Here is a 12,538-nt window from a genome sequence, read left to right as displayed (position 1 = left end):
TCTAGATCTTAGAAATGTGTGAAACAACATTATTCATTATTCTCATCATACAAAATAAAAGGATTAATATGTCGCTGTTCAAAACCAGCATGAGTTGGCACTGGTACAGTGCTCCTTAAATAAAAGAATAAAAGAATGTTATGCACCAATTTGCAAGCCTCATATTAATCTTTTTCCAGCACTTGAAATGTTTAAAATTAAGAGCAGAAAGTATGACAGATAAAAAAAAGAAAGTTATGCTACAAAGACACTGGGACTCCTTTTATTCTCATTGATACATATATGAAGAACAAGGGCAAAATGAGGGGAATTATAGTTGTATAAAAGTGACAGAAGACAGGAGTTCAGCACATATGGATTTAAGGTAATCTGATTCTTGGTGTACCACTGCACCACAGCGGAGGAGCAAAAAAGCTTGTCTTTGACTGCTCTAGCACCTAAGCTGGAGGAGGATGGAACATCTCTACCAACTCTGGGTATGCTGGGCCATTCCAGGCAGAGCTTATACACAGGTGGGAAAAGAGGTTGCAGCGCACGCATAATATAAGCCTTCATTCGGGCTTTTCATTTGATTTTAGGAAGTTTATGTTTAATTTATTGAGAAAGCTGCTCTGTACACACTGATGAAGCCTAGTCATTTATGTCCATGGAAAGAAGCCAATTCAGAGCCGAGGGCACTGGACAAATAAATTCTTTTCCAGCTCCTATCATTGCATGTGTCAGAGGGAATTGTTACTGTGTAAACTGTCAGCTCAGATGCCCCCTTGGTGTTGTCCCTACAAATGTGAGTAGAATACTTCACGATCAACTCTGTGCAACTACAGGAAAGCTGCTAAAGATCAAGGACATTCAAAGACAGCGGTGACATTTATCGGAAGTTTTACATTTTATTAAAGAAGACAAAAATTGAGCTCTATAGGCACAACCAGAAGCACTAGATGCTAAATTATTCTGTATAATTCTGTGGTTCAGAAACACAAATTAGCTGATCCTCAAGGCAGTGAACTGTTGAAGTTTAAATGTGGAAGGTTCTGCCTATTCCTATTACCAAGAATTGACATATTTGTCAATATTTCTCTCAAACATTCCATAGATATCCATGCAATGACACCCAGCAGGACACAGGTACTAAGTATTCAACTGCAACTTCTGAAATATTCCATAACACAGATTTTTCATAATTCTGACATCCACTTTGAAATAATTAAAAATAGATGGTGATGAATAGGGCAGTGAACTTCAGATTCAAGATAACCCCTGTTTTGAATGTACTTTGTGGAGTTATAATTAGGACAAGACCCATCAAAATGTTGCAAATATTGTAGTGACAGAGCAATGGGGCACAACATGATCATACATCCCTTCTATCAGTGCTAGTGTACTAGCAATACTTCTTGCTCATAATAATTATCTTGGCTGAAGGAAGCAATTAAAACGTAAAGGAATTTTTTTAAAGCCTAACATGTAAGTATGAACTTAAATTTTTAATGAATGATGACATCCATATTCCTCCACAAAATATTGTAAGGGCTAAGAAAAATAGATCAGGTTTGCCTATTTTAAACATAAGAGTACCCTGTTGGTATTCTGCATTTGAGCCCACACTTTGTCCATTTATCTTGTCTAAAATTATAAATTGAAGTTTTATGAATAATATTTGGCTTATCTTCTGAGGCTTTAGTTCTTTAAACCACTTCTATATTGTAATATGAATCTCAATTTACTTTATTTCATCTCACTAAAGTCCTTCTAATTTTCAGAAGGTCTATTTTTCTTCGAATTTTTGGTCTAATTTCAAGTAAATCAATATCCAATTCAAGATAAAACAAGAGTTACAGAAATAACAGAAAAACTAGTTGTATCTATATGTTATACTACTGAGCTCATGCTACAGTTATTGTGATACTTCACAATAGGTATTACCTATTTGTTATTCAAAAAACCCTTACAGGTTAATCTGGAAAGTATATTTATAATCATTGAGCCATAATTTTGAAAAAGGTCAGAGAGTGTTAGTACAGTACATTTTAAAGCAAAGAAATCATCCATTTCCATTTTACAAGATCTATTCTCCCAAAGCATAAGGTCACAAAAATGTACTCCATTAGCATTTCTCTTTCTACTTCTTAAATAATTAATCTCTTTGCTTTAAGAGTTCATAATATCAAGATATTAATCTCAAAGGATTGTTTTCAGGGTCTAATACTGATTAAAAGTATAACTTTTAAGCTTTTAAGTGCAAATCTACAAAAAATTACCAAACCCATTTACTTTTCAAAACTGAGACATGAGAATAACTAACTATATTTGCAGTTTTCAGATCAAGTGTTTAGAAATTTCAGTTCCTAAGTCTTACATGTCGATTTTTTTTTTTATGTTGAAGTCAAAAGCAAATTTACATTTGACCTCAGAAAAGTTCTGAAATATACCATAGGTAAATTTTTAAAAATCACTCAAGCCCTACAAATAACAATACAGAAATGTGTCCATGCTTTTGCTAAGTACTCTGAAATACAGTAGTTAGTATGTCTTTCAAATGATATTAAAACTTTATTTTAATAAACCATTCTGGAATCTCTTTATTAAAAATATTCTCATAACTGAAGTTAATAAGGTTTTGATATTTTTGAAAACTGCATTTTTCCCCTCTGTAACTCTTAAACTTTACTTATATCTGTCAAAAGACCACCTGGACAAAAAAATCATTTAAAGTAATATACTCAGATAATCATTTTGATTTATATTTTTGTTATCCTAAATCAAAAATGGGAAAACTATTTTAAGCTAGAGTATTGCAATAAGAAAGACACCTGATTATTAAAAGATACCTTCTGCAGAGGGTAGAAAACAATAAATAGTGATTATATTTTCTCCTTTTTCTAGATATTAATTGGGTCATCTTTTATTTTGCTGTAAGATATCTCACTGTTATTGTTCCTTGCTTATGAATAATAATAAGCAGGAGGTTATTGATCACAGAAAAAGAAGAAAAAAATTGTCCTAGACCAGATTATATACAGTTTTGTGTCTACAGCAGGAAGACTTATTTTGGCAGGATTCTGGTCATACTGAAATTAATGGCAAAAAATACTACAAAAAAAGAGCTACTTCAGAGGCACCAAGTCTTTGAATAAAGTGGCATCAAACCTTTACAGTGTTTCTCAGAGAAAGTATTTAAAAATAATTCATACTTAATGAAAGACTGCTGACAATTCATTTAGGCATAAATGTTTTTTGAAAAAATTACTGATGTTACTTGAAGTAATGCTACAGAAAAGTAATGTCCCTACTAGCCATTTCCTGACCAAGAAATCATTGTAACTGTGACATATTTACCATCAGCAAATGATTATTCATTTATTCTCCCACATGCATGAAATTACTTGAAGTTTCACTATTACACTACTCCTCATTTATACCACTCTTCTCTGCCATTGTGCATATGTTCTATAATATTTTCTTGAAGACCTGACATTAGAAAATAATATCTTCAAGGTCTTCACACAATGATTTTCATAATGCATACAGTTTGGAAATATGTTATTATCTTTGTCGCAGCTCATTTGTAATACCTGGATTTTCTCAAGTATATTTATAATGATCTCAAAATAAATTAGCATGGCAACCAACTGGCCACACCCTTGTGGATTTACCATTTCTTATTAGTTTAATACATGCCACAAATGACACCTTTGACATGAATGACACAAGACATCCAGGAGCTTAATATCCAGCTTTAGATGTCACTTGAGGTGTGGGAATAGCTAACAGTTCACTGTAGACAAGAAAATTTACAAGGATTTACTATCTTCTTACCTAAGAATAAGAAATTAAGTATGATGCAGAATGTCCAAACAGAATGTACTTCACACTGCTAGAATGTGGTTAAAACTGAGAATTCCTGAAAGGTGCTCAATCCCACAGCAAAACTCAGATCACCAAATACCTTTTATATTCAGTACTGAATATTCATGTTCATTAGCTTATTAATTTGCAAATTGGACTTTGATTCTGTCACCTTTGCTGCCAACATTTGAGCTGTTTGAGATGATCTTTGGTTTAATTGATTCCTGCTTCTCTGAAATTGTTTGTATACAACTTGACAGTCAGATTTGAGAGTGATTTGTTGGGTAGAAATGCCATGGCCATCGGGCTGCATAAGCCCCAGTGGGCATGTTAGACATAGCTTGGCTATTTCAAAGGATGGTATGTACCTGCAAAAAAGTTTATAAGAGCCAAACTATAATACATTCCTACTTCTGGCAGGTCACACTAGTCAAACACTTCTCTCACTGCTTCTGCAACACAAAGCAATGTGCTGAAAGTTGTACTCAACTTTCCACCACACAAAAAGCTAGAATAAACATCATGAAATCAGTATTGGGCAGGATAAACGTCTGGAGTAAGGGTAGTAAAGTTTAATGTAAAGAAGATTCCAAGATTCTGAGCTAAGAAATGGCAACTACACTGAAAAAAAAGAGATCTGCAGTTAGAGTAGATCAGCAAATACTTGCTGATAATATAAAAGCTCTCCCGCCAGTCACTGAAATAACTTGCTACGCACATATTAACCTGTCTGAAGTGTGTTATTTAAAACCTCATCTGCAATTCTTACTTGAGAAAAACATCTTAGTTTCTGACTTTTCTACTATTTATACATTGTTCTTCTAAAAAAGTCAGTACTTGAGATGACAAAGCAGACTCAAGGCCAGGTATTGCACTGGAGAGGTAACTAAGCCATAGGGTCTGACAGTGTCCAGATCCAGCAGACCAACTGAAGAAAATGTGATCAGCTGAAAATTGTGAGTCTAAATCTGAACTTCTAACTCAAGATATCATTTGACAGCCATTTTCATTGCTAAAACCTACTCAAGTATTATACATGCTTTTTCTGGGTCTACCTCTACTCCTCTCAATCATCTCATTTCTGCTTCTAAAGGTTATCTGATTTTGACTAATTTTTGAGCAGCACAGCTTCACTAGCTTCGGGGAAACTGAACTTCATTTACAAATGGAGGAGTTACATTAGAGTTAAACCAATGATTTTGACATTATCCTCGTCAATGCAAGCTTAATTTTTCAAAAAGCAGATTTTCCCCCCTATTTGCTGTCGCTATGGCAACAACATCCCTTGACTTGATGCAAAAGCACAGGCAGGAGTTGGAATGGTGATGAAGATGAAGCCATAAAAATAGTCCTTTTGCAGCAAATAAAATCTGAAGCAGAATCATATTACTACTTTCTCTCTATAAATCTATCTTTTCCAAACTATCTTTCCACCAGATTTTTAAAAATCCCTGTTGGCTACTTCTATCCTTGTGATACATGAATAGTTTTTGCTTTGGCACTTTTAAAATTGGAGAGTGCTGATGCAGAGTTCTCAGGCTAATAAATTCAGGATTTAGCATTTATGTTGGCTCTTTAAGGCAATATTTTATTACTTCTCGTAATTACAGGAAAGCCCTGAGGGGACCTTGGGTGATATATACAATATAAATATGAATATTGATTCACTCAGTCAATCAGCCAAACATTTTTTTATATAGTACATCTACCTTTCAGTGTTTATATTTGGTCACTGCAGATAAATAATGCAAAGGGAATTAGAAACATAAATAAAACCTCTGCAAACAAAGAATAATTCTGACAGAAGATGTAGTATGTAATAAATATGTGCATGAGGGCAACTTATTAATAAGATAACTAGTATCCTACTTCTGTAGCAGCGCCCTGAATCATGCCATGAACCAGATGCCAACCACATTCCCCAGAGGCCAGCTATTAATTCCTTGGCTAAGCAGCAATATAAGCAACATTACTTTAAACACAGGCTGTTTCTCCTCTACTCTTTAACTAACCCACAGTGCTAAAATTGTAATGAGAAGAGATCTGGAGCTCAGCCAGACAGCCATTTGCAATCCAGCCAATTGGATGTTACTGCACAGACATTTTTGTCTTCTTGCTATGCTTTTTATCAAATTAAGGTTAAATACACCTGCTTTCTTTAAAATCCTCCTTTCACTCCTGTAAGTATCCAGACTTCAAAGTGGCCTCCTTATTTGTAGATTTACAAATTGGAAAGAACATGTGCTGCATGGTGCTAGTCCAGAAAAATATTTAAATGCATTCTTAACTTCATGTGTAACCTGACTCTCATTGAATCAAACATTAAGTCTCATCTTATTTTTGACAGTGTTGGCTAAGTTTGGAGTGAAATATGTGTATAAATGCTTTGCTAGATAAGTTACAGAATTTTGCATTTCTGGTATTTCCTTGATAAATAATTGACACTAAAAAAACCCCAAAATTAAAATTGTCCGTGGTATGTGCGCCCGGTGAAGTGAAATCTGGTTAAGTTCTGAATGTTATAGTAAACAATGTAACAGTTAGCAAGAATTTTACTGTTTTTTCAACTCTCAAAACAGCATTCACACTTCCTGACAAACTGTGCTAGGTTGGCCCTTGCTGGTAGGTAAGTCCTCGCCTCATTGTTCACTCACTTACCCCTAGAGTAAGACAAGGAAGAGAATCGGAGAATACATAAATGTGTTAAGACAATTTAAAAGCAAAGGAAAGAAGCAGGAAATTAAGAAGTGGGAAAATGCTATGAAGAAAGTTAACTGCACCAGGTTTCTTATCTTGATAACTTCCTTCTCTAAGTGATAGAGGAGTTAAAAAGAGAGGTGTTATGCTGGATTTTGTTCACACCAGCAAGGAGAGGCTGGTGGGGATGTGAAGCTTGAGGGCAGCCTTGGCTGCAGTGACCATGAAATGGAGTCCAAGATCTTTGAGGTAGTGAAAAGTGTGCACAGAAAGCTCATTACCCTGGAATTCAGGAGAGTTGACTTGGCATCTTCAGGGATCTGTTTGGTAACATGCCTTGGGATAAAGCCTTGGAGGGAAGATTGGCCTAAGAAAGCTGGCTATTAGTTGAGCATTTCTTCCTCCAAGCTCAAGAAGAGGAAGAGACAATCTTATTAATACATACAAATAAGGACAGGGGTTAAACAGATAAGCCCAGGCTCTTCTCAATTTTAATGTGACAAAGCAGTAGAGAAAAGCCTCTCCACTAGGTTATGTGGATGATAATTTTTAGATTTGTTGTTAATAAAATATCTAAATATTGTCAATGCAGTATATAGTATAAATATGTCTAAAGAGATAAAATATTAACAGATTGCCCCAGAAATGTACAGGCTTTGGCCTTGTAGAATGCACATCTGCAAAGCAACAAAGTACCGAACTACTTTAAGATTTTATCTCTTAGGTAGGTTATCAGGATCTTAACACTTTTACTTATTCATTCAAAAGTGAGACTTTCCAGTGTTATGGCTGGATCTACCTGGCAGACACTCCTGGCTGGAGATGGGGGAGAAGGAAGGGGGGGAGTGAAGGGAATGGGGTGGGTGGGGGCAGATCAATCTGGAATCTGCCTGCAACCCCAGGAGACCAGTCAGCTCAGTCTCCAGCAGCATTTTGTACCCTCTTGCAGGCCAGTGTGCACAAAGCCCATCACAATCATTACAGCTCCCTCATCTCTGAAATGCTTTAATCATGTGATTTTCCTGAGTCCCCCCTGCAATTTGTCCTATGTTAGGACAAATCATATTGCCCATTAGAGAAAATTGCAAGGAAGAGGAGGTACAAGTGTGGGGAGAATGCAGGAGAAGGCATTTTGTCACCAACACACAATACTAAATACTTTTAGAGAGATATCAATCAATGCCTGACCATTAAATTGTTACTCTGTTTGGCAAGCCTTTATGGGATTCTTAAACAAAAGCTGAATGAATAATGGAGTTAATCTAGGGAAGAGGAATTCACTAAATTATTTCAAAGTGGCATTTACCGGAGTGAAAAGCCCATTATTGTGTTACTTCCCCCAGCATACTGAAATAAAAAGTACTCTTTGGAGAGGTCAATAACACTTAACTTGATTGAGTTAAATGAATTTGATTTCTTATTTGATGGTTGCTCTTCACACCTTAAAAACTAAGCCTGTCCAACTCTATCACAGCAGGCAGGATTTAAACTAACAGTTAAGGGGACAGAATGTAAATATCTCTATATTTTTTATCCAAGCATTCATATACTGAAAAGTGCATAATTGCTGTAAGGCAAGGATATTCCACAAAATATGCAACAGAGTTTCAGTATTAAAATACATTTGGATTCCTGTGAATTTACGTAAAAAATTGTTTAATTTACAAACAAATTTTACATTTTTTATTTCACAAAAGTGTTATGATTTTGGAAACACTTTTGTTTACTTGTTAGAGCTGACCAACAAGTTACTATTCTCAAAATCCCCAGAGCATACAAATGCAGGCTCAGATATCCTCAAACCCAGCACTAATTTCCTATGAACATAGGAAATGTGTGTTATCTGTATTTACTTTGGAAAAATGACATATATATAACAAATGAACAACATTACTAGCATCATAACTCTGAGACGATGTTTACTGAATACTGAATAATTTAGAAATATCAGGTATGAGTCTCAATTTAGTCTTCATTGATAAGACCCAGTTTGCTCAAGATGTAGTTTCAAAGACTGTATAAACCACTTCCAACCTTTTAGAAAAAGTAACCCTTTACTCATACATTGTTAGAGGAGAATGTCAACATTTCTAATTACCATTTAGAAGGACAAAAGGTGGTCGGCTGGGAAATGTCACCACGGAAATCTTGCTGCATACTTCCTAAATTCTGGCGGCTTTGGGAAAAAATAGACTTTCAGACTCTCTCATCTCTGTTATTTAAAGTATATAGAGAGTTCAGAAGTAATGAACACTCTTCAAGTAAGGCCAGGGGAAGTTTAAGATGTTCAAAGATGTAGCCCAGCATTTTATAGGATGAAGCTGATGGCCACCACACTGTACAGGAAGAAGGCAGGCATGCCTCTTGGTTATGTACACTGACTCCAAATACACAGTAAACTTAGTCAGATCTGTCCACTCTCTCTATTCTCCCTAAAATGCCTCACTCATCATCGCTGGCAATGATACAGTTTAAGAATTTGTCCTTCTCATTGTTGTTCCCTGCCCTTGCACTTGGCCAGAGACAAAAATATGGACACAATATGAGGGTCATTCTGGTGGAGAGGTAACACAAAGCATCAGTCTCCTTGTTTGCCATCCCTGACACGGCTGTTGTGGAAGTAGCAGGTATGGAGTATGGAGTGTTAAAAATTTCCCCCTTTCACTTTGACCATGATTATAGCCAAATTTATCTGTTCTATATGGGAAAAAAATGGCCATTGCTTATCACAAATATGGAATACCCACATATTTAGGAACATATACCCTAGGACATTCTGCTTAAAGGCATTATTCATGCTTCCTCGTTTCTGATAGATAAAAAGAAATTACATTAGAATGTGCCTTGTTCCAAGTTTGAGAGACATTTACCTATGTGTGAATGAAAAAGGATGATGTGCTCTTTTCTAGTGAAATCTCTGCTTTAAAAAATGTGCTTAACAAATTTGTACACAACATTCTTAAGTCAATATTCAGTCATGGTGGCTTATGGCAGAATTATCTGTTAAAACTCTTCAACAGCTATCAGGAGCACCAGATTAAGGTGGCTTGACATGATACTCTTAGTGTAAATACAGAATTAAAGAGCTCTAGAGATTACAAGAATGTATAAATCAGCTTTAGCAGATAATTGGAATCATTGAGCCCCCAAACAGAGGATGCTGGTTTTGTGAAGGATTTTGGTATGCCAATTTATGAGGAACAAAATAGTTGAACAAAGCACAACAAAATTTCTCTATTCAGATGGCACAAAGTTACGTCTTGATCTCAGATTTTTGTTTGTTAAAAACTCCCATCTAGAGATCTGAATATTCCTGAAGCCACAGTCTTCATGCATATGTAGTGATTTTGCCAGACTGGCACACATACAGGTCCTAATTAGATTCCAACACAACAAAAATGTCTATATACATAAACATTGGATAGATAAATGCAAAAAAATCCATTACTCTCCACAAATAGAAACATGTAGTTGAAGAGTTGATGTTGTCTGTCCAGAAGACCTGCCTTGGCCTGTTCCTTGCCAGCAAACACACTAATGGGCGGTGTGTATCTATTGCTCATACTTCCAGTGTTTGCGTAAAGCAGTAACCATGAAACACCACTGGTACAACAGCCAAGTTGCACTGATGCAGCAGTTCCATCTGAGCTGGAAAAGAGAACAATGACACAATATAAACACAGTTTTATGGTATGACAGGCTTTTTGAGGGAATGTATACCCTCAGAAATAGGGGATAGGACACTGCACACACTAGGGAGCACAGTTGTAATTATATGAGTAAAATAGCACATCTATGACTCTGATAATCATACCAATTTAAAATGTTTACATTGTCTTAAGGACTAAAATCTTCTCCACTATTTTCATATGTAAGTTAAAATTTGGGAACAAACTGTACTGTTCTGCAAGATGAGAGCGGACAAGCTGGATTCATTTTTAATGAATCTAAAGAGCAGAAATTTGAACTGAAGGCATTAGTTCCACCAGCTGCTTACAAGATGTAAGAAAATTTTGTCCCAGTTATTTAATTGTTTTCTTATTTTAAATTAATGGTATTATTGTAAAGGTACGGTTAAAATGCAGTTCTGTTCTGAAAAGAAAATATGTGTTATTTTATTATGTTTCCCCAAATGCAAGCCACCACTTCATTCTTTCTAATTAACAGCACTAAAATAACTTACCCAAGATGTATTTAAAGGCAAAAGAGATGCGCTGCAAAGTAACCATTTTGCAACTGAAAGTTATTCACAGCCTAAGATGAAATACAAACTGATTTACAGATCATTTCTCTGTAATGTTCACTATTAATTTTTTAACATACATTAACACTCTTTTGCTCTTTATTTCTGTAAGTAAAGAAACAAAGCTTGGAACACATACAGGTAATAAAAAAAAATCATTGCTTTATCAAAATTCTACTTACTATATTAAAAATCTAAGGCTACTCAAAATGCAGCTAATAATGATTTGTTCTTATGTGTGGAGTTTCACTGAATCAGTTACAAAGTTGTAACTTTTTATTTCACGAAGGTTTATTCAGGGCAGGGTCCTGTACAATGCCCAATGGAAATTATGACTCTGAAGATAAAAAAATACCTCAGACCTCTCCACCAACTGTTGTCCCTTGGAATGAAGCGTGGAATGTGTGAACGCGTGACAGCCACAAACAAAAATACTAGTCCATATTTCAGTTGAAATAACTTGTACTCCATATTCTTCCTTGAGATATACATCTAAATTCACACTTCAAATCAGTACATGTGACTTTTAGCAATATGACACATTAGGATGAAATCCAAAATCACATGCCAGAAGTAACATGGTTAAATTCATCTCTGTATGGCAATATTAAACACAGGACTGTCATCAACAGAAAAAATTGTGTACAATTTCATGCCTCCATTATACCACTATATAAGAATCAAAGAGAGCCTCAAGGCTCCCAGAAGGTCAGCATGTTTGCTTAACTCTGGTTTTGTTTCCACTATAATGTCATTACGATTCACTGAGTAAGAATTCAAACCCTTTCTTAAGCAAACTATGGACCTTTTCTATGTCAAACTTATATACACCTTTAATTCAAGGAATGGTTTTGTTCAACTAGGCTATTCTAGAACTCCATAGTTTCCAAAGTGCTAGATGACAATGAGCTAGAGTTAATGCATGTACTTCATATTCTCTCAGGCTGCTCAGACTTTCACTTGTGGACCTTGGCTGCCCAAAGTGGTTAAGTAACTACTTTCAAAATCATGGTGTCACAATTAGGTCAGGTGCTAGAATATTGGATGAAGAAGAAATTAAATGCAGTAGTTTTGTAAGAAAAAACTCCACAATAAAGGTCAAAAAATGCAAATGAGATTACTATTAATCATAACTTTGCAGAGATTTAACTGACCATTGCAGCACAAAATATTATTACACTGTCACCCAATAAAATTCCTGTGACTGATAGGAAAAGAAGTTAATTTTTATCTCCTGCCATGAACTATTAACGCATTAGAAGAAGATATGTAAGTAATAAAGAGACTGTTCAGCTTTATCAATTTTGACAGCTAACCCCAGGAAACATTTGTTTTCACAATAGCTGGATGTTCTCATTTATTTTGTTGTTTATAATTTTTTATCTTAATCAGTTGCCCTTCAGCTGTCCCAATAGCTAATAAAGCTCAATTTTATAGAGATTGCTAACCACAATCTTTTTGGTCTCTCCTCCATTGTATCCAGTCTGCTCTTATTTGCTTTTAATGTCCTCAAAATCCAGGGCATTTGCAATATCAGTGATTAAAATTCTCTTTGGTCTTCTCCCATAGCAATTTTACTGTCCCTTGTCTAGGTTATTATTACCTTACATTTGTTCCTTTACAGTGTAGAAATCAGAATCATCTTGCACACTTACAAACCATAGAATATCTCCCTTTTAAATCTGTTTATCAGCTTCTGAGTTCCTGTCATACAATTTCTTACTTCTCTTGTCATCCTCTTTGATTTCTTTT

The sequence above is a fragment of the Molothrus ater genome, chromosome Z, assembly GCF_012460135.2.
Source record: "Molothrus ater isolate BHLD 08-10-18 breed brown headed cowbird chromosome Z, BPBGC_Mater_1.1, whole genome shotgun sequence".
Classification (NCBI taxonomy): domain Eukaryota; kingdom Metazoa; phylum Chordata; class Aves; order Passeriformes; family Icteridae; genus Molothrus; species Molothrus ater.
Note: the sequence above shows the minus strand (reverse complement) of the source record.